Source organism: Lissotriton vulgaris, chromosome 4_1 (genome assembly GCF_964263255.1).
Source record: "Lissotriton vulgaris chromosome 4_1, aLisVul1.2, whole genome shotgun sequence".
NCBI lineage: Eukaryota > Metazoa > Chordata > Amphibia > Caudata > Salamandridae > Lissotriton > Lissotriton vulgaris.
In genome coordinates, this window is record NC_141691.1 from 1,514,322,530 (window position 1) to 1,514,341,132 (window position 18,603).

The window sequence follows — 18,603 nt, forward strand, 5'->3', positions numbered from 1 at the left end:
CCCACAAGGAAAGTGATAAAACCCAGTTCTTAGCGTCTATGTTGAGCTATCATAATAGTATCAAGCTTGCACGAGGGAATGACATTTACACCCAACTCACTTTGGCTGGTAATGCGCTGAAGGTTTTATATAACATTCTCCAGCAATTTATAAACCCTAAGGCTTGTGAAAATGCAGAAGTCCCCACACAATTACTCTGCAATCAAGTTGCATCACACTTTTCACAAAAAATCGAATCAATTTATGATAGTATTGTTTCCTTAAATAGCCCACCTCAATCACCTACGACAGTGGATGACTAGGACAGGTTCCTTCTACGCTACTCGAAAACCTCCCCCCACTTAGTATTACAGACGTAGAGACCTTAATGCACTAAGTGAAGTCTGGTTCTCCTTGTGACATAATTCCTGCTAGAATAGCTAACACCCTTATTCCTCAACTTGCACCACTGCTTGAACATCTTTTGAATCTATCATTGAAGGAAGGTCATGTTCCAACGGAGTGAAAAGCAGCAGAGATAATGCCCATTCGAAAGAACGCAAATGCCCCCCTGATCGACCTGACCAATCTTCGCCCCATTTCACTCTTACCCCTTCCGAGTAAAGTATTAGAGAGACATGTCAACAAATACCTCTCTAGCTTTGTCGAATCTTCAGGCAGACTATACCCCTCCCAGTCAGGCTTTAGGCCCAAATATAGCACTGAATCAGCCCTGCTAGAGGTCACACATAACATCAGAATGACCCTAGACATGGGCCATCCCATGTTGGTGCTATTGGACCTATCCGCTGCATTCAACACTGTTTCCCTTGAAATACTACTCGGAAGGCTGAAGGAAGTGGGACTAAGGGATTCTGCCTTTCATTGGTTAGCAAGTTTTCTTTCTGGCCGGACTCAGACAGTTACCTTAGGCGCGTATTGCTCGGCACCCATGGGACTTACCAAGGGAGTTCCACAGGGCTCCTGCCTGAGCCCGACTTTATTTAACAACTATGTGGCTCCCCTGGCTAATGTCCTAAGAAAATATGGATTTGTTCCAATATCATATGCAGACGATACGCAGCTAATCTTCCCCTTCGATGAACTTACTCCTACCATCCAGGAGACCTTCTCTCTGGGCATGAATGCCATTTCACAGTGGATGAGGAGTAATTTCCTCCAATGTAATGTCGGGAAAACTGAGCTCCTACTATTTGGAGAGGCCCCTGTATTATGGTCCCCAAACTGGTGGCCTCACCAATCTTGTAAAGCCTCCTGTTTCTAAAACTTCTGTTAAAAACTTGGGAGTTCGTTTAGACCAAGCTCTTTCTTTTAAAGAGCATGTTGGCCAGACAGTGGGTGCATGCTTTCACACCTTGGGCCTACTCCGACGAGTCTTTCCTCTACTTCCAGACTCTTTTCAAAAGACTCTGATCCAGGCTCTTATATTGAGCCACCTGGACTATTGCAATGGTCTGTTGCTCTCTGCCAATGAAGCATTAATTAACAGACTGCAAGTGGTTCAAAACACGGCCGCACATCTGGTTTTAAACATGCCGTCTACATCAGCTTCCTGCCCACTTCTTTTAAAACTCCACTGGCTCCCAATACGCCAACGGATAAAGTTCAAGGTTTGCTGTACCATTTACAAGTCACTGCACAATCTCGGCCCCAGCTATCTGTCTGAAAAGTTAATTCCCTATCTTCCATCGAGAGCTTTGCGCTCCAGCACTAAGGGCCATATGTATCAACATTCCGTTTTGCGATTCCTAAATAGCGATTTTTAAGCAATCGCTATTTAGAAATCGCAAAATGGTATGTATGTAGAAAATCGCTTCTTTTTAGCGATTCCTTAAAATTCCATAACTGCGATTAGCAAATTGCTAATCACAATTAAGGAATAATTTCCCATTCATGTCTATGGGCCAGGAGGCCCATAGGAATGAAGGGGAAATTGCGAATCGCAATTTGCTAATCGCAAATTGTGAATATTTTCAAGGGTGCAGGGGTGTCTCAAGAACACCCTGCTGCACCCCTGAAAATTACATGTGTGCGCATATGGCGCACATACATGCCCTGAGGGCATGTATGAGCGTCACATGGCACCTTTTGATTTTTGAAAAAAAATGCTTTTTTAAAGGAATTCGCAACTTACCACCAACTAGAAGTTGGTGGTAATTTGCGATTCCTTAATGGCATTTTGGAATGTTTTTTTCCTTGATACCTGGCATTTCAGTAATCGCAAAATCTGCAATTCCTTAAATGCAATCGCAAAATAAGGAATGGCAAATTTAGCGATTCCTTATTTTGCACCAAAAATGTTTCATGCATACCATTTAGCGAAAATGGGTTCGCAAACGCCGGAATTCTGCGAATTTCGGCATTTGCTAACCCATTTTGCCTTGATACATATGGCCCCAAATATCTGCTGACAGTTCCCAGAATCAGGAGAGTGAGTTTGGGGGGTAAATCTCTTTCATACCTTGGACCTAAACATTGGAATGACCTTCCTCTTCACATAAGAGAATGTTCGAACCATCTTGTTTTTAGAAAATTACTTAAAACGTATTTTTTCTGTTTTTAATCAAGCTATAGTCTCCCGGTGAAAAACTGATACGCACCCACATAAGCGCAGAGATACTCCTTGGAGTCGATTCCGGTGCTATATATACCTTTAAATAAATAAATAAATTAGTATTCTGTCACCTCCGTGACGCTGGTCTGGTTTGCCTGCATCCTGCACCCCGTCTTCCTCTCCCTCTTCTCCTTGGCCTTCCCCAACCCCTTTGTTCCTTGCTGGTGGTCTGTGGGGTTTGTGGGGTTCGCGTTGGCCTCTGCATGCGGTCCAGGTGCATCCGTGTTGCTACGCACTTTGGATTGTTTTTTGTGTTCTTTTTGTTGTTTTTTGTTGTTTGTTGTTTTTATAGTGCATTTTCCCACCAGACGCATGGGATTTGCAGGACTGCTGCTGGTGTTCGCAATTTTTTGTATCGCGATTGGCCTCATTGCAACTTTTTTTGCGTTCGCGGTTCACATTTCTGAGGTGTCGCGTTGACTTTATCGCAGACATTTGACGCGATTGTCCCTCCATGTTGTGAATACTTAGTTAACTTGGCGTTATTTTCCCCGCAATAGACTGCGATATTGAAAGTTGGATTCAGTTAATTTTGCGATGGTTATCACATTTTCTTGAGAATATCCCCCTGTGTTTTACCCACAACACTGAGCTCCACCTTTATGTTAGCTGATTTCTCAGATACCACCAGGGGAGATTGAGAGCAATGAGACAAGCAGGCAATAAATTGTCAACACACACGCGATATTGCAAAATTACATGTGCAAGTTGGTAATATTAAAAATCAAAACCTCAAACAATAAGAGAAAGGAAGTAGACGGTAATCAGACATAATATCGAAAAAATAATATCGACAAGACATAATATCGAAGTTTTAATATCGATGGTAGATAATATAGAAATATAAAAATATTGAATACAAAAATATTGTATTCAGTAAGTATAATACAATATCGAAAGCAAGAATAACGTTAGACAAAATATCGACTATAAAAAATATCGTTTTATAGTAAAAAAAAAAAATTATTTACTAACAAATATGTAATGAGATACGAAAAAAGTAATATCCAAAAATATTTAAAAACTAAAAAAAAACTATAAATATAATGAATAAAATAATAAATAAAAATAGATATCTAGTTTTAGGAGAGGGTTATTGGGTTTATAGGGGATAAGGGTGGGGAGTGTTTTAAAATATATGTAATAAAAATAAAATAATTTAAAACAATTATTAATTATTTTTATTATATTTAATATTTTAAAAAAATTTAAAAAAGATATCTAGTTTTAGGAGCGGGTTATTGGGTTTATAGGGGATAAGGGTGGGGAGTGTTTTAAAATATATTTTATAAAAATATCAAAAAATTATTTAAATTAATAAATGTTTTTATAATTATTTAAAATAATTATAAATATTCATATGTATTGATTATAAAAGATTTTTTTTAAAAAATAATATTTTAATTAATAATATTTATTAATAATAGATAACAATCATTAGGAGAGGGTAATTGTGTTTATAGGGGATAAGGGTGGTAGTGTAATTTAAAACATTTACAAAAAATATATGAAATAAAATATTGTAAGAATTTTTTTTTAGTAATTTTTGTTTATAAATGTACATTTATTCCTATTTAAAAATGTATACAAACAAAATATAGTTTAAAAATGTTATTATTAATAGGAAATAAGATTACATTACTATCAATAGGAGTGGGTTATTGGGTTTTTAGGGGATAAGGGTGTAGATTATAAAAAAATAAGGAAAAAAATGTATTTCTATCATCTTTAATTTATTGAATAGTAAATAAAATTATAACATTTAAATAATCTTTTTAATGTACACAGGAGTTGGAATAGTAGTTATTATGTAATTAGTGTCCAACACCTATTTCTATTTATTGTAGACTGGAGTTGGAATAGTAATTATTATTTAATTAGTGTCCAGCACCTACTTCAATTAAATGTAGACTGGAGTTGGAATAGTAATTATTAATTAATTAGTGTCCAGCACCTACTTCAATTTAATGTAGACTGGAGTTGTAATAGTAAATAATAATTCATTAGTGTCCAGCACCTACTTCAATTTAGTGTAGATTGGAGTAGGAATTGTAATTATTTTTAAATTAGTGTCCAGCACCTACAGCAATTTTATGTAGATTGGAGTAGGAATAGTAATTATCAATTAATTAGTGTCCAGCACCTACTTAAATTTAATGTAGACTGGAGTTGGAATAGTAATTATTAATTAATTAGTGTCCAGCACCTACTTCAATTTAATGTAGACTGGAGTTGGAATAGTAATTATTAATTAATTAGTGTCCAGCACCTACTTCAATTAAATGTTGACTGGAGTTGGAATAGTAATTATTAATTAATTAGTGTCCAGCACCTACTTCAATTTAATGTAGACTGGAGTTGTAATAGTAAATAATAATTCATTAGTGTCCAGCACCTACTTCAATTTAGTGTAGATTGGAGTAGGAATTGTAATTATTTTTAAATTAGTGTCCAGCACCTACAGCAATTTTATGTAGATTGGAGTAGGAATAGTGATTATTGCTTAATTAGTGTCCAGCACCTACTTCAATTTAATGTAGATTGGAGAAGGAATAGTAATTATTATTTAATTAGTATCCAGCACCGACTTAAATTTAATGTAGACTGGAGTTGGAATAGCAATTATTAATTAATTATTGTCCAGCACCTACTTCAATTTTATGTAGACTGGAGTTGGAATAGTAATTATTAATTAATTAGTGTCCAGCACCTACTTCAATTTAGTGTACAATGGAGTAGGAATAGTAATTATTAATTAATTAGTGTCCAGTACCTACTTAAATTTATTGTAGACTGGAGTTGGAATAGTAATAAATAATTAATTAGTGTCCAGCACCTACTTCAATTTAATGTAGACTGGAGTAGGAATAGTAATTATTCATTAATTACTGTCCAGCACCTACTTCAATTTAATGTAGACTGGAGTTGGAATAGTAATTATTAATTAATTAATTAGTGTCCAGCACCTACTTCAATTTAATGTAGACTGGAGTTGGAATAGTAATTATTAATTAATTAGTGTCCAGCACCTACTTCAATTTAATGTAGACTGGAGTTGGAATAGTAATTAATAATTAATTAGTGTCCAGCACCTACTTCAATTTAATGTAGACTGGAGTTGGAATAGTAATTATTAATTAATTAGTGTCCAGCACCTACTTCAATTTAATGTAGATTGGAGAAGGAATAGTAATTATTATTTAATTAGTGTCCAGCACCTACTTCAATTTAATGTAGACTGGAGTTGGAATAGTAATAATTAATTAATTAGTGTCCAGCACCTACTTCAATTTAATGTAGACTGGAGTGGGAATAGTAATTATTCATTAATTACTGTCCAGCACCTACTTCAATTTAATGTAGACTGGAGTTGGAATAGTAATTATTAATTAATCAGTGTCCAGCACCTACTTCAATTTAATGTAGGCTGGAGTTGGAATAGTAATTATTAATTAATTAGTGTCCAGCACCTACTTCAATTTAATGTAGATTGGAGTAGGAATAGTAATTATTAATTAATTAGTGTCCAGCACCTACTTCAATTGAATGTAGACTGGAGTTGGAATAGTAATTATTAATTAATTAGTGTCCAGCACCTACTTCAATTTAATGTAGACTGGAGTTGTAATAGTAATTATTAATTAATTAGTGTCCAGCACCTACTTCAATTTAATGTAGACTGGAGTTGGAATAGTAATTATTAATTAATTAGTGTCCAGCACCTACTTCAATTTAATGTAGACCGGAGTTGGAATGGTAATTATTAATTAATTATTGTCCAGCACCTACTTCAATTTAATGTAGACTGGAGTTGGAATAGTAATTATTAATTAATTAGTGTCCAGCACCTACTTCAATTTAATGTAGACTGGAGTTGGAATAGTAAATATTAAATAATTAGTGTTCAGCACCTACTTTTATTTAATGTAGACTGGAGTGGGAATAGTAAGTAATATATTTTTTAGTGTTTAGCATCTATTTCTATATCAAGTACAGTGGAGTTGGATTAATTATTTTTATTAAATTAGTGTCCAGCATTAATTTTATTTTTATATAGATTGGAGTGGGAATAGTAGGTTACATGTTATTAATATCCTGTACCTAATTGGATTTTGCAAATAATAATATTGTGAGATTATAGTAATAATAAAATAGAAAATGTTAAACATGTTTGAAAAAAAATATTTATTAGGTTTTGTATTTTTAGCAGAGATAACAATTTAAATAATATTTATTTCACTTTTATGAAACATTTATATTTCTGGTAATAATTTGCAAACCCAATTACAATAAAATTAACAGAAGAAGAAGAAAATATAACATGGTTATATTTAATATGTAATATTATTTCTTTATAGTATTACATAATATATAGTAAATAAAATAAAAAATTAATAATAATATTAATAATATTATTACTATTTTTTTAAACCATTATGTTTTTTACATCAAAGTTTCTCAGAAAAAGAGATATTTTTAGCAAACATAATTAGTACTTTTACACTTTGTGTGACTTTTTTTACATTTCTATACATTATTGTAATAAATATTATTTCTTTCATAATATTTATTAGTAAAGTTTTTATACATATTTGTAAATAATTTCATACTAGCAAAAAAATAACATTTTTTAGCAAATATTAGCAATTTTTAATTGAATTCAGGTAATTTAAGAAAGAATTTATATTTAATTTTTTACTTTGGACTATTTTATTACTTTTGGGTTCTTTATTTTGTAACCGGGTTAGGTCGTTTTTGGTAATTTTGATGAAGAGCAGCTCGCGGTTGGGAGAGACTTCACGTCGCTTCAGGTAAGGTTTATTTTATATGTTTTATGTGTATTTTATTGTACTTTCGAGAGTAGTCTGCTGCTATTTAGTGTTATTATATGTGAGTGAGTTGTGTTTTAGATTTTTAAAACGATTATTTCGTGTGGTAGATACACGTTGTTTTACTTTGTTATAGGATTGTTTACAGAGTAACTTTATCTATGTTTTAAGTTTATGTAGAAGCAAAATAATGTTTTTACTAATGTTAGTAGTTATTTATGTGTTGGTTAATCTGGGTGGGAATGTCTGTTTTCTATGTTTTTGTTATAGGTGTTCGCTATATCAGAAGTTCCGTTTTTTTTTTAAAGGAAGTGTTTGTTGGTTTTATTCACCACTGCTTTGCAAACACTCCTTTAAGTTTTCGGTTTTCCTGGAGCGTTTCTTTCACTTTTTACTATTTTTTGGGTTTTTTATGGTTATTCGATGGCTCTTCACACCATGGATTTGCTTTTTTTGGTACAGTTGTATTTTTGCATTTTATTTTGGGTTATATTTGCACTACCTGGATTACTTTGGTTGAGATGGACGTTATTGGATTTCCAACATGATTGGTAAGTTATTTAAGTTTGATCTTTTGTGGGTGGGTAATGTGATTATTACTATTGCATTGTTTAATAGTTTCTATTTTTATTTAATGTGTGCATATATGTGATTAATATCTATATATATAGCATACATTAGGTACTTTTTAACATCAAGATTGAAATGTTATTATGTATATTTAGGTGATAGTTTTAGGGATTGCTTTGGTGTTGTTATTTATTCAGAGTAGGGTTTTGGCAATTATGTTTAAGTATTCAATGCCTTTTGTACTAGGGTATAATTTCACTTGCTCTTCTAGGTATTTGTGCATTTGCTTATTTTGTTTTGATGTTTTAGGGACTAGTTCAGTTATGGATTGGTCCATTCTGAATTCCTGGTAGCTTTGTTCTTTCTGTAGGCACTTAATGAAATGTTCTAGAGTTGGTTTTGTTCTGCCAGTTGATTGTATAAAGGCATTGTGCCAACCTTCTACTGCGTTGTTAGTTTTAGATTCTCCATTTAAGGTGCTTCTGTAAACATTTCACCAGGGTATTAGGAATTTTGGGTTTCTCCTGTGGCCAGATCTATGGAGTCTGCCTACCCAGGTGTCTTCAAAGTAGTCCAGAAATGGACTTAACTTAGCTTCATTTTGTTTGTAGAAGGGGCTGTCTATAAGAATGTTGTAGTGTTCTGCTACGTCTGTTTCTGGAACATAAGCCAGTGCTATGAGTTTTTTAATTTGGTATGCAAAAGATGAGTTAGTTGCATATTCTACACTTAAGGTAGTTTTTTGTAGATGTCTCCATAGACACTGGTTTAAATGATAGTAGCAGCCTTGAATGCAGGTATGGGGGTGGATTTGTAGGATGGATGAAAGCATTGCTTGCTCAAAATCTAGAATTATTTTTTCTGGAGAATAATCATTAGTTTTTTGTTTAATTATATTTAATAATTCCATGTATGTGGAATTATTTTTGCTTGGTAGTAGTGCATATAGTAGTGGTATGTTGCAGTTTTGGTAGAGGCCATGTACAGTGTATAATTGGAAAAAAGGTTTGGGACAGATGTTAAAAGTCCCATCCATCATCCAATATTGGATTTGCTGAAGTTTTACTAGATTCATATTGGTCCCAAAAATAATAAGTCTTTTGTCATTGTTTTCATTGTCGTAAATTATAAATGGTTGCTTGTTTAAAGTTATAATTTGGTTGGCATTTAAATTGATATCATGATATGTTCTGGGAGCTGGTGTGGTAGTAGTAGTAGCTTTTTTAGTTTGTGCTATAGTTCTTTTTAGGGAAAGAATATTTGGCATTTGTGTTGTGGCAGTTTTAGGGATTTTAGGAATTGCTTCTTTTAATATGACGTTGGTTTGTTTTTGGGAACCTGTGCTTGCCTCTTTTATATTTTCCAATGCTGTTCTAACTTCAATTTCAGTAACATTTGGTGGATGATTGTGTTCCCTAGTATACAGTACAGTAGCTTCTCTTGTTGTTGCCCTTCCATAACACTTGTTAGAATAATATTTACAACATTTCCAATTAACTTTCATGCCATATTGCTTTTCTTGTGTATAAGTGTAACCCATGTAGCACAGTAATAGCTTTCCTTTCTGGCTGGTTACAAATTCTGCTCCTTCTGTCATTTTGTTGTTTGTATATCTAGAAAACATATATATAATAATTAATGTCAAGGAAAATGTGTTTATAATTCTAAGTAAGTGATTATTAGTAATGTATATACTTACGTGTTTTAGAAATCAGTGAAATCTTTTGATATGCTTTATTCTTTCGCTGTGGATAGTGTTTTCTGATGTTGTTTGAGCTGTTAGGAAAAACATAAAAAGACAATATTATTACCAAATTTTGTGCATATTTACAATGTCACAGCTAATTTCTACTTCAAAAGTGGATACTAATAAGTGTAGGATTTAATTTTACATTGTCAAGATACTTACTTATTTTGTTTTAGGTAGGGTTTACAGTATAGTTTTATCTTCTTTTTGTGGAGAGTAGATTGTAGTGGTATCTTAAAAAAATAGGTACATATGTGTTAGAAAATTCACCATGTTTGTAGATTTTCAACATCTTAGCAGTTAATTATGTACTTTAATATACTTACTTAGTGAGTTGTATTTTTGGTTTTCCAAATGTGGAGATCTGAATATTTTCAGTATATTTTTCTGTAGTGTTAGCTGTGTAAAAAAAATAGACAATAGCAACTAATTAGAACAAGTGCTAATGTTTGTCGTTTTTACCACATTGATTGCTGTTTACAAATACTTACTTAGTAATATTTAATATAGAAATAGGAATACTGTTCTTGGTTCATTAGTGGTGTAGTTTTCAGTAGTAGAATCTGGAGAAAAAAGTACATATGTGGTATAAATGTAAATGTTTGTTTGCGTTTAGAATATTTTACAAGTAAATTAAAACAATTTACTTACTTAGTTATTAGTATCTTTAGTTTTAGGATCTTGTTCACAGTTGTTTTTTGAAGAATTTTCTCTAGTGGTAGTATCTATAAAAACATTTGTATGTATAAATTATTACAACATGTGCTGAATAGTGGGGATTGTCACAGTTAATGTAGTGTTAAACGATACTTACTTTGAAATTTGTATATTTCTTTAATACGTTAGTAGTATAGTAGTAAGTAGTAGAATTATCTGTAGCATTAGGAGAGAAATGAAAGAGTTAGGATATACACATAAGAAAAATATTTTTAGAAAGTTTACAACATTAGTGTCTTATACAGATAATTATAACATTTCTGGTAGTTGTGTGTTTTCAGAAATCAGTAATCTGTAAATTATTATTAGCATGTTCTGTAGTAGTCACAGAAAAGGAGGACAGGGTATTTAGCAGGTAAGTAATATAGTAGCAGTTATTTACTTAGTGTTTAATTGATTTACTTACTTGAAAGATTTTATTTTATTTTGATAATCTTGATGTTCTTGTTGGTGTGCTGCAATTCATCCAGAGATGTATCTACTTCCATGACTTTTAGCAAGTGGTTTGTGTTTTGGGTTTAATTGTTTATATAGAGGAGTGTCATTAGTACTTAGTTTGCTATTGGTTGGTGAAAAAAATCTGTGTGTTGATTGGTTAGTTAGTATTTTTGAATTTCAGTTGTGAGTATTATGTAGTAGAAGGGAAAAGAAAATTAATTATAGAATTATAGAAATAGCAGCCATATTTGGCCCTGGGGAACACCACCTTCCCAGAGCAGGAACTTTAAACAGTACAGAGGGGGGGCATGTGGCACCTCTTCTTGAGCCAATAATGGCCTCGGGGACAGCCAGGGCCAGATCCCTATGTCCAGGAGTGTCCACCCCCAGGACACAGCTGCTGCTCCCACTTGGCAAGAGTTATGACAGCTGCCATTAAGAGAGAGCAAACAGCAAGTCAGCTACCAGCTGGCGGAAGACTGCTCCCACCAGCTGGGAGTGAACTTTTTGGGCAGGTATAAGGGAAATAGATGAAAGGATTGCTCCCACACACAGCGAGCTACATATTTAGCAGCTCTCTACATGTCAGAGCAATGTCAGGGACCATAGGGGCATTGAGCCACCCCTGCAGTCCCCAACATTGCACACTGGATGCCCTCAGTGGGTTCCAAGGCACCCAAAATGAAGAGGCCCAGCAGAAATCAGCCATGGGAAGGGGGCTGTGTGGCTCCCTTCCTCCATTAAGTTTTGGCCAGGCCCCAAGAGATGTGGGCTCAAGGCCCCCTCTCCCCATTTAAATGGCTATAAGTATTCAAATATGCAAAATTACCTGAAGCTCCACCCGTTTGGCCCCTGTCCACTTTAGTAGTATGTAAGGGTCTTCACCCATTTGCCCCAATGATGGAAAGCTTACCAAAAGGCCCCCTAGCACTCTTCCAGCCAATATTGGTGACTCTCTATTGATGCCAAAGAAAATGAGGACATCTCCACAAAAAAAAGAAGCACTCACAGGAAAAAGGAAATACCCTTGTTTGATCGGGATTCACCTTTTTGTAGTCCAGGTGTCTTCTCTAAAGGAGGATTCATGTAATCACAGATTTCTGTATGAAGACAGCGCCTTCTCGCTGCCGTGGCTTCTAGCACTAGATGAACCATTAGAATTACAATTCAATTGAGCTCAACAGCAATCCTGCAAGTCCGCGCTGTGATGCCTTAGTTACACCTGCCGACCTTTACAAAACGACGTTATTATTAATTTCCAAAAATGGTACATATAAGGGGCATTCTTTTAGTTAAAAAAAAAACAGGTGACTGTGTTTTTCCCCGGTATACTCATGTTTGTGCCTCCTGTGTTTAGGGTCAGGCATTGCTTTTGAAACTACTGGCAGTGCACACTCCTCTGAGAGGGATACGATGACAGCCTAACTGAGTGCTCATCAGAGGTCCTTCCCCTTTTACCACCAATCTGCAAATGCGCCTTCTGGTGCACTACTTATTGGGGAATGAGGTCTCCTTGGATGCTGAGGGTCGTTGGGGGCCAAAAACCCCTCCTGTTACCAACAGTATGTCCCGCACAGCGGGATTGCTGAGAGTTTATTGGAGCGCCACCCCCTTGGTCCACCACTCTGCAAATGTGCCTTCTGGTGCACTATTTATTGGGGAATGAGATGCCCTTGAATGCTGAGGGTCGTTGGGACCAATAACCCCTCCTGTTACCAACAGTAGGTCCCACACAGCGGAATTGCTGAGAGCTTGTCAGAGGTCCTGCTACCTTTTTCCAGCACTATGCAAATGTGCCTCCTGCCGCACTACTCATTGCGGGATGAAGTCCCCTTGGATGCTGAGGATCGTTGGTGATCAATAGTCAAGTCAAGTCAAGTCAATTAGATTTATATAGCGCGCTACATACCCAGAGGGTCTCAAGGCGCTTGAGGAAGGGTGGGGGACTACTTGTCGAATATCTAGGTTTAAGTTGCTTTCTGAATGCTAGGTGGTTCTGAGTGAGGCGAAGTGAATGGGAAGTGAGTTCCAGGTTTTAGCCGCTAGGTAGGAGAAGGATCTTCCTCCCATGGTGGTTTTGTTGATGTGCGGTACAGCAGCAAGGGCTTTGTTGGAGGAGCGTAGCTGGCAGGAGGGGGTGTAGAACGAAAGTTGTGTGTTGAGGCATTCGGGTCCAAGTTCGTAAAGTGCTTTGTGTGCATGGGTTAGGAGGCGGAATGTTATCCTCTTATTGACGGGGAGCCAGTGGAGGTTTTTCAGGTGACCAGAAATGTGGTCTTTACGCGGGATGTCAAGTATGAGTCTGGCTGATGCGTTCTGTACGCGTTGGAGTTTTTTCTGAAGTTTTGCGGTGGTACCGGCGTATAGGGTGTTTCCGTAGTCAAGGCGGCTTGTAACCAGTGCGTGGGTGACCGTTTTTCTAGTTTCGGTGGGGATCCAGCTAAATGTTTTTTTGAGCATGCGAAGAATGTTGAAGCAAGATGATGAAACGGCGTTGACTTGTCTGGTCATCGAGAGTGAAGAGTCCAGGATGACGCCCAGGTTCCGTGCGTGGTCCGTCGGGATGGGTGCTTTTCCAAGGGCTTCTGGCCACCAGGAGTCATCCCAGGTGGAGGGGGAGGTACCTAAGATAAGGACTTCTGTTTTGTCTGAGTTCAGTTTCAGGCGGCTGTGCTTCATCCACTCGGCTACTTCTTTCATTCCTTCATGCAGGTTGGTTTTGGCGGTGTTAGGGTCTTTGGTGAGTGAGAGGATCAGTTGAGTGTCATCAGCGTAGGAGATGATGTTGAGGTTGTGTTGACGTGCGATGGCCGCGAGGGGGCTCATGTATACGTTGAAGAGGGTGGGGCTGAGTGAAGATCCTTGTGGCACGCCACAAATGACTTCAGTGGCCTCTGACTTGAATGGTGGGAGGCGGACTCTCTGAGTTCTTCGGTGCGGAACGAGGTGATCCATTCCATTGCTTTTCCTTGGATTCCGATGTTTCTGAGGCGTTGTAGAAGGGTGCTATGACAGACTGTGTCGAAGGCTGCGGAGAGGTTGAGGAGGATGAGGGCGACTGTGTCTCCATTGTCCAGTAGAGTTCGAATGTCGTCTGTTGCTGCAATGAGTGCGGTCTCAGTGCTGTGTTTGGCTCGGAATCCGGACTGTGAGGAGTCAAGGGATTTGTTGGTTTCGAGGAAGGCGGCGAGCTGGTTGTTGACAGCTTTCTCGATGACTTTGGCCGGGAATGGAAGGAGCGAGATGGGGCGGCAGTTTTTGAGTTTGGTGGGGTCCGCTGTGGGTTTTTTCAGAAGGGCGCTGAGTTCGGCGTGTTTCCAGCTTTCCGGGAAGGTGGCGGAGTTGAGGGAGCAGTTGATGTCGTCTCGGAGGTGTGGTGCTATGATGGAGTCTGCTTTGTTGAAGATGTGATGAGGGCATGGGTCTGTTGGGGATCCAGAGTGGATGGAGTTCATCAGGCGGATGGTGTCCTCAGTGGAGATTGTGTTCCAGTCATTGAGGATGTTCAAGGGGGGTGAAGGTACGGCAGAAGGTTGGGTGGGTTGGTCTCCGGGTTGGTTGTCGAAGCTGTTGTAGATGTCTGCGATTTTGTCATGGAAGAACGAAGCTAGGGAGTCGCAAAGGGTTTGAAACGGAGTGATGTCGTTGGAGTTGGCAGTGGGGTTGGTAAACTCTTTGACGATGTTGAATAATTCCTTGCTGTTGTGGGCATTGTTGTCTAGTCGGTCTTTGAAAGCGGCTTTCTTGGCAGTCCGGATCAGTTGGTGGTGTATGCGGGTGGCGTTTTTGAAGGCGTCCCTGGTGCTGGTGTTTGGGTCTTTTTTCCAAGCCTTCTCAAGGGAGCGACAGAATTTCTTGGATTTCTTAAGATCATCGTTGAACCAGGGGGCGTTTTTGCTGCCTAGTTTGATTTGACGTTTTTTCAGAGGTGCTAGGTTGTCGGCGCTGTTGGTTAGCCATTGAGTGAAGTTAATGGCTGCTTGGTTGGGGTTCGAAGAGTGGGCAGGGGGTTTTGAAGAAGCGATGAGGAGATCTGGTCGATGGTGATTTTGTTCCAGTTTCTTCGCAGAGTAGGTTGAGGATGGTTGTGAGTTGTGGTCTTTTTGTAGACAAAGTGAACGCAGCTGTGGTCTGTCCAATGGAGAACTGTGGTGTGACTGAAGGAGATATGTTTGCTGGAGGTGAAGATAGGGTCGAGTGTGTGACCTGCGTAGTGAGTGGGGGTATTAACAAGTTGTTTGAGGCCAAGGTTAGCAAGATTGTCCAGAAGGGTGGTGGTGTTGCTGTTGTTGCTCTTTTCCAGGTGAAAATTGAGGTCTCCCAATAGAATGTAGTCCTCGGAGGGGAGGGCGTGTGGGGTGATAAAGTCAGTGATGTCTTCACTGAATTGTGCACGGGGTCCTGGTGGCCTGTAGAGGAGGGTGCCTCTGAGTGTGGTCTTGTGGTTGGTGTGGATCTGGAAGTGAAGGTGTTCGGCGCTAGCGAGGTTGACGTCTGAGCTGGTAGAGATGCGGATGGAATTCTTATGGACGATGGCGATGCCTCCTCCTGTTTGCTTAGTACGGTCTTTTTGGATGATCTTGTATCCTTCCGGGATGGCAATGGTGATGTCTGGGGCTGAGGAGGCGTTCATCCATGTTTCTGTTAGGAAGGCGACGTCCGGAGAGATGGTGTCTAGTAGATTCCAAAGGTCGATGGCGTGTCTGTGGACCGAGCGGGTGTTGAGCAGGATGCATTTTAGGTGGTTGGTGTCAGATCTCTGTTTGGTGTTAGTGGATGAGGAGTTGGTCTTGGTGCCATCAAACTTGCAGGAGTTGCAAGTGAAGGGTCCATGGGTGTGTCCAGGAGAGGCTTGGGCGCAGTTGGGGAGTCGGTCGGGGTTTAGGGCTAAGAGGGTGGGGGCGTCGTATGTAATGCGGGTGGGGTGGGTGGAACGGGGGCCAGGGGGTCTGGCGCTGGGCGTGGTCCAGGCGCGGACGGGCGTAGACGGGCTTACCTTTGGCGCACCTTCGGCGCAACTGGGGCGCGACCGCTGCGCGTGAACGCTGCGCGTAGAGACATCAGTCATATGTGGATAGTGGAGGGGGAGGGGCGAGGGAGGGTCAGCTGGGAGGCGGGAGCGGGGCGGAGCTACGGGCCGGGAGGCACCATCACAAGATGGCGGCAAAAACAAACGAAAACACGGGGCCAATGCGTGTCAGCAAGCAGGCAGGGATCCACACAGCAACCAAAGCGGAGCTCTAATTAAATTGAACACCCAACAGAGATTCGGCTCACAAACAGTGTGAAAGCACGATCAGAGCAACAAATACCCAGGCACCAATTTCAACGCGCTGCGAGTATGCAGTAAGCGCTACGCTTATAGGTAAGCACAGAAACAATTCCAATGTCACTAAGCAGCCAAGCGCTACGATCTCTCGGCAAAAGCGCTACGATTTGGATTGTGCAAGCGGAGTATTGTAAGTCACAAAGCAGCCAAGCGCTACGAAATTTATGTCAAAGCGCTACGCTTTACAGTGTCTGAGCAAAGGAATCAAATGTTACCAAGTAGCCAAGCGCTACGGTGTTCGATGGCCAGGGAAGCGTGGGGGAGCGACCGCTACTGCCAGAGACAGGACGGTCACAGCGATGGGGCTGGCGAGGTCTTCCTTATCTGTTAGTGGGAGGGAGGGTCAGCTGGGAGGCGGGAGCGGGGCGGAGCTATGGGCCGGGAGGCACCGTCACAAGATGGCGGCAAAAACAAACGAAAACACAGGGCCAATGCGTGTCAGCAAGCAGGCAGGGATCCACACAGCAACCAAAGCGGAGCTCTAATTAAATTGAGATTAAAGCGCTCCTACAATAAGCCAGCACGAACACCCAACAGAGATTTGGCTCACAAACAGTGTGAAAGCACGATCAGAGCAACAAATACCCAGGCACCAATTTCAACGCGCTGCGAGTATGCAGTAAGCGCTACGCTTATAGGTAAGCACAGAAACAATTCCAATGTCACTAAGCAGCCAAGCGCTACGATCTCTCGGCAAAAGCGCTACGATTTGGATTGTGCAAGCGGAGTATTGTAAGTCACAAAGCAGCCAAGCGCTACGAAATTTATGTCAAAGCGCTACGCTTTACAGTGTCTGAGCAAAGGAATCAAATGTTACCAAGCAGCCAAGCGCTACGGTGTTCGATGGCCAGGGAAGCGTGGGGGAGCGACCGCTACTGCCAGAGACAGGACGGTCACAGCAATGAGGCTGGCAAGGTCTTCCTTATCTGTTAGTGGGAGGGAGGGTCAGCTGGGAGGCGGGAGAGGGGCGGAGCTACGGGCCGGGAGGCACCGTCACAAGATGGCGGCAAAAACAAACGAAAACCCGGGGTAAGTCCCACACAGCGGTATTACTGATAACTCTTCAGAGGCCCTGCCCCCTTTTTCTACCCACTGTACAGACCCATACAGCCACTCACACACCCAATCACAGACCAATACAGACACTATCAAACCAACTCACACAGCTACTCACACACCCCCTCACAAACCCATACAGCCCCTTACAAAGCCACTTACACCCACACAGCTACTCACACACAAACTCACACACCCACATAACCACTCACATACCTACTCACTGATCTATACAGCCATGCTGAAAGGTTACAATTGGGAAATATAAAGTAAAAAGCCTTTCTAAATCACTCAAAAAACAAAGGTTACAGGGACATTATATTTAGGTTCAGATTTCACTCATACAAAACCATTGAAATTAAGCAGTTATAGTTACCTTAACTAACGCCCACGCAATGCACTGCTTATTAGCTCACATATTACATCACTTATGACATGGTTAGCGACATCACTGATGAAATCTCAAATCACATCACTGACATCATCCAGAGAACCACTCACATACCAACTCACACCCCCATACAACCTCTCTTACACCCACTTATACACGCAACACAACCACTCACATACTCATTCATACATTCATACAACTAATGATACGTAGCCACTTTCTCAGTTATACAGACTTTCACACAACCATTCAATTCAATTCAATTCAAATAACTTTATTTCGATTCCACAAAGAAATCATAAAAAGTATACATCATTATAAAAACACAAGCTACAATATAAAACAACGGTACATAATTATATAATGCTGATTTTCATAAACATTCACTATCGGTTTCTAATAGCAAGAGCTGATCTAATAGGGGTAGGAGAATTGATGGTACCCTTACCTAGCAAATGTTTCTGTAGGGCTGTTGGTCTTGGTGGGGGGATAGGAGGGGTACTCGGATAAAAATCATGCAGATCCCAAACGGAGATGGAGCCGTCATTATCGTGGGGCTGGGAGGATCGTAAGTAGGAGACTGTGTGCCTGTCCCTAAATTTGACTAGAACTAGGTCCCCGGGAATTTCTTTAGGTGATGACCCTAACCAACCCACCCTTCTAACACTCAGGATGCCACCGTCTTTGTTGGATGGGAGGGGTCTATTTTTTAATTACCAAAACAGGACCTTGTACAATAGGTCCTGATGCCTTTCAGGTCTCCCGTGGGTGGGTGCAGGTACTCCAGCAAGAACAAGCACAAAGAGGGCGGCTTCTGGAGGCAAATCTATACAAGCCAATCTGTTAGGTTCTGCTCTAATAGCAGAGTATTTAGGTAGCGCAGGTTTACGGGCAATTTTGGTGGCAGTTGAA

The 18,603-nt window shown here is 39.6% G+C and overlaps 1 pseudogene; it reads right to left on the minus strand.

The window, feature by feature from the left end:
• Positions 1–8,206: 8,206 nt before the first annotated feature.
• Positions 8,207–9,610, minus strand: LOC147724165 (uncharacterized; annotated as a pseudogene).
• Between the last annotated feature and the right edge of the window lie 8,993 nt (positions 9,611–18,603).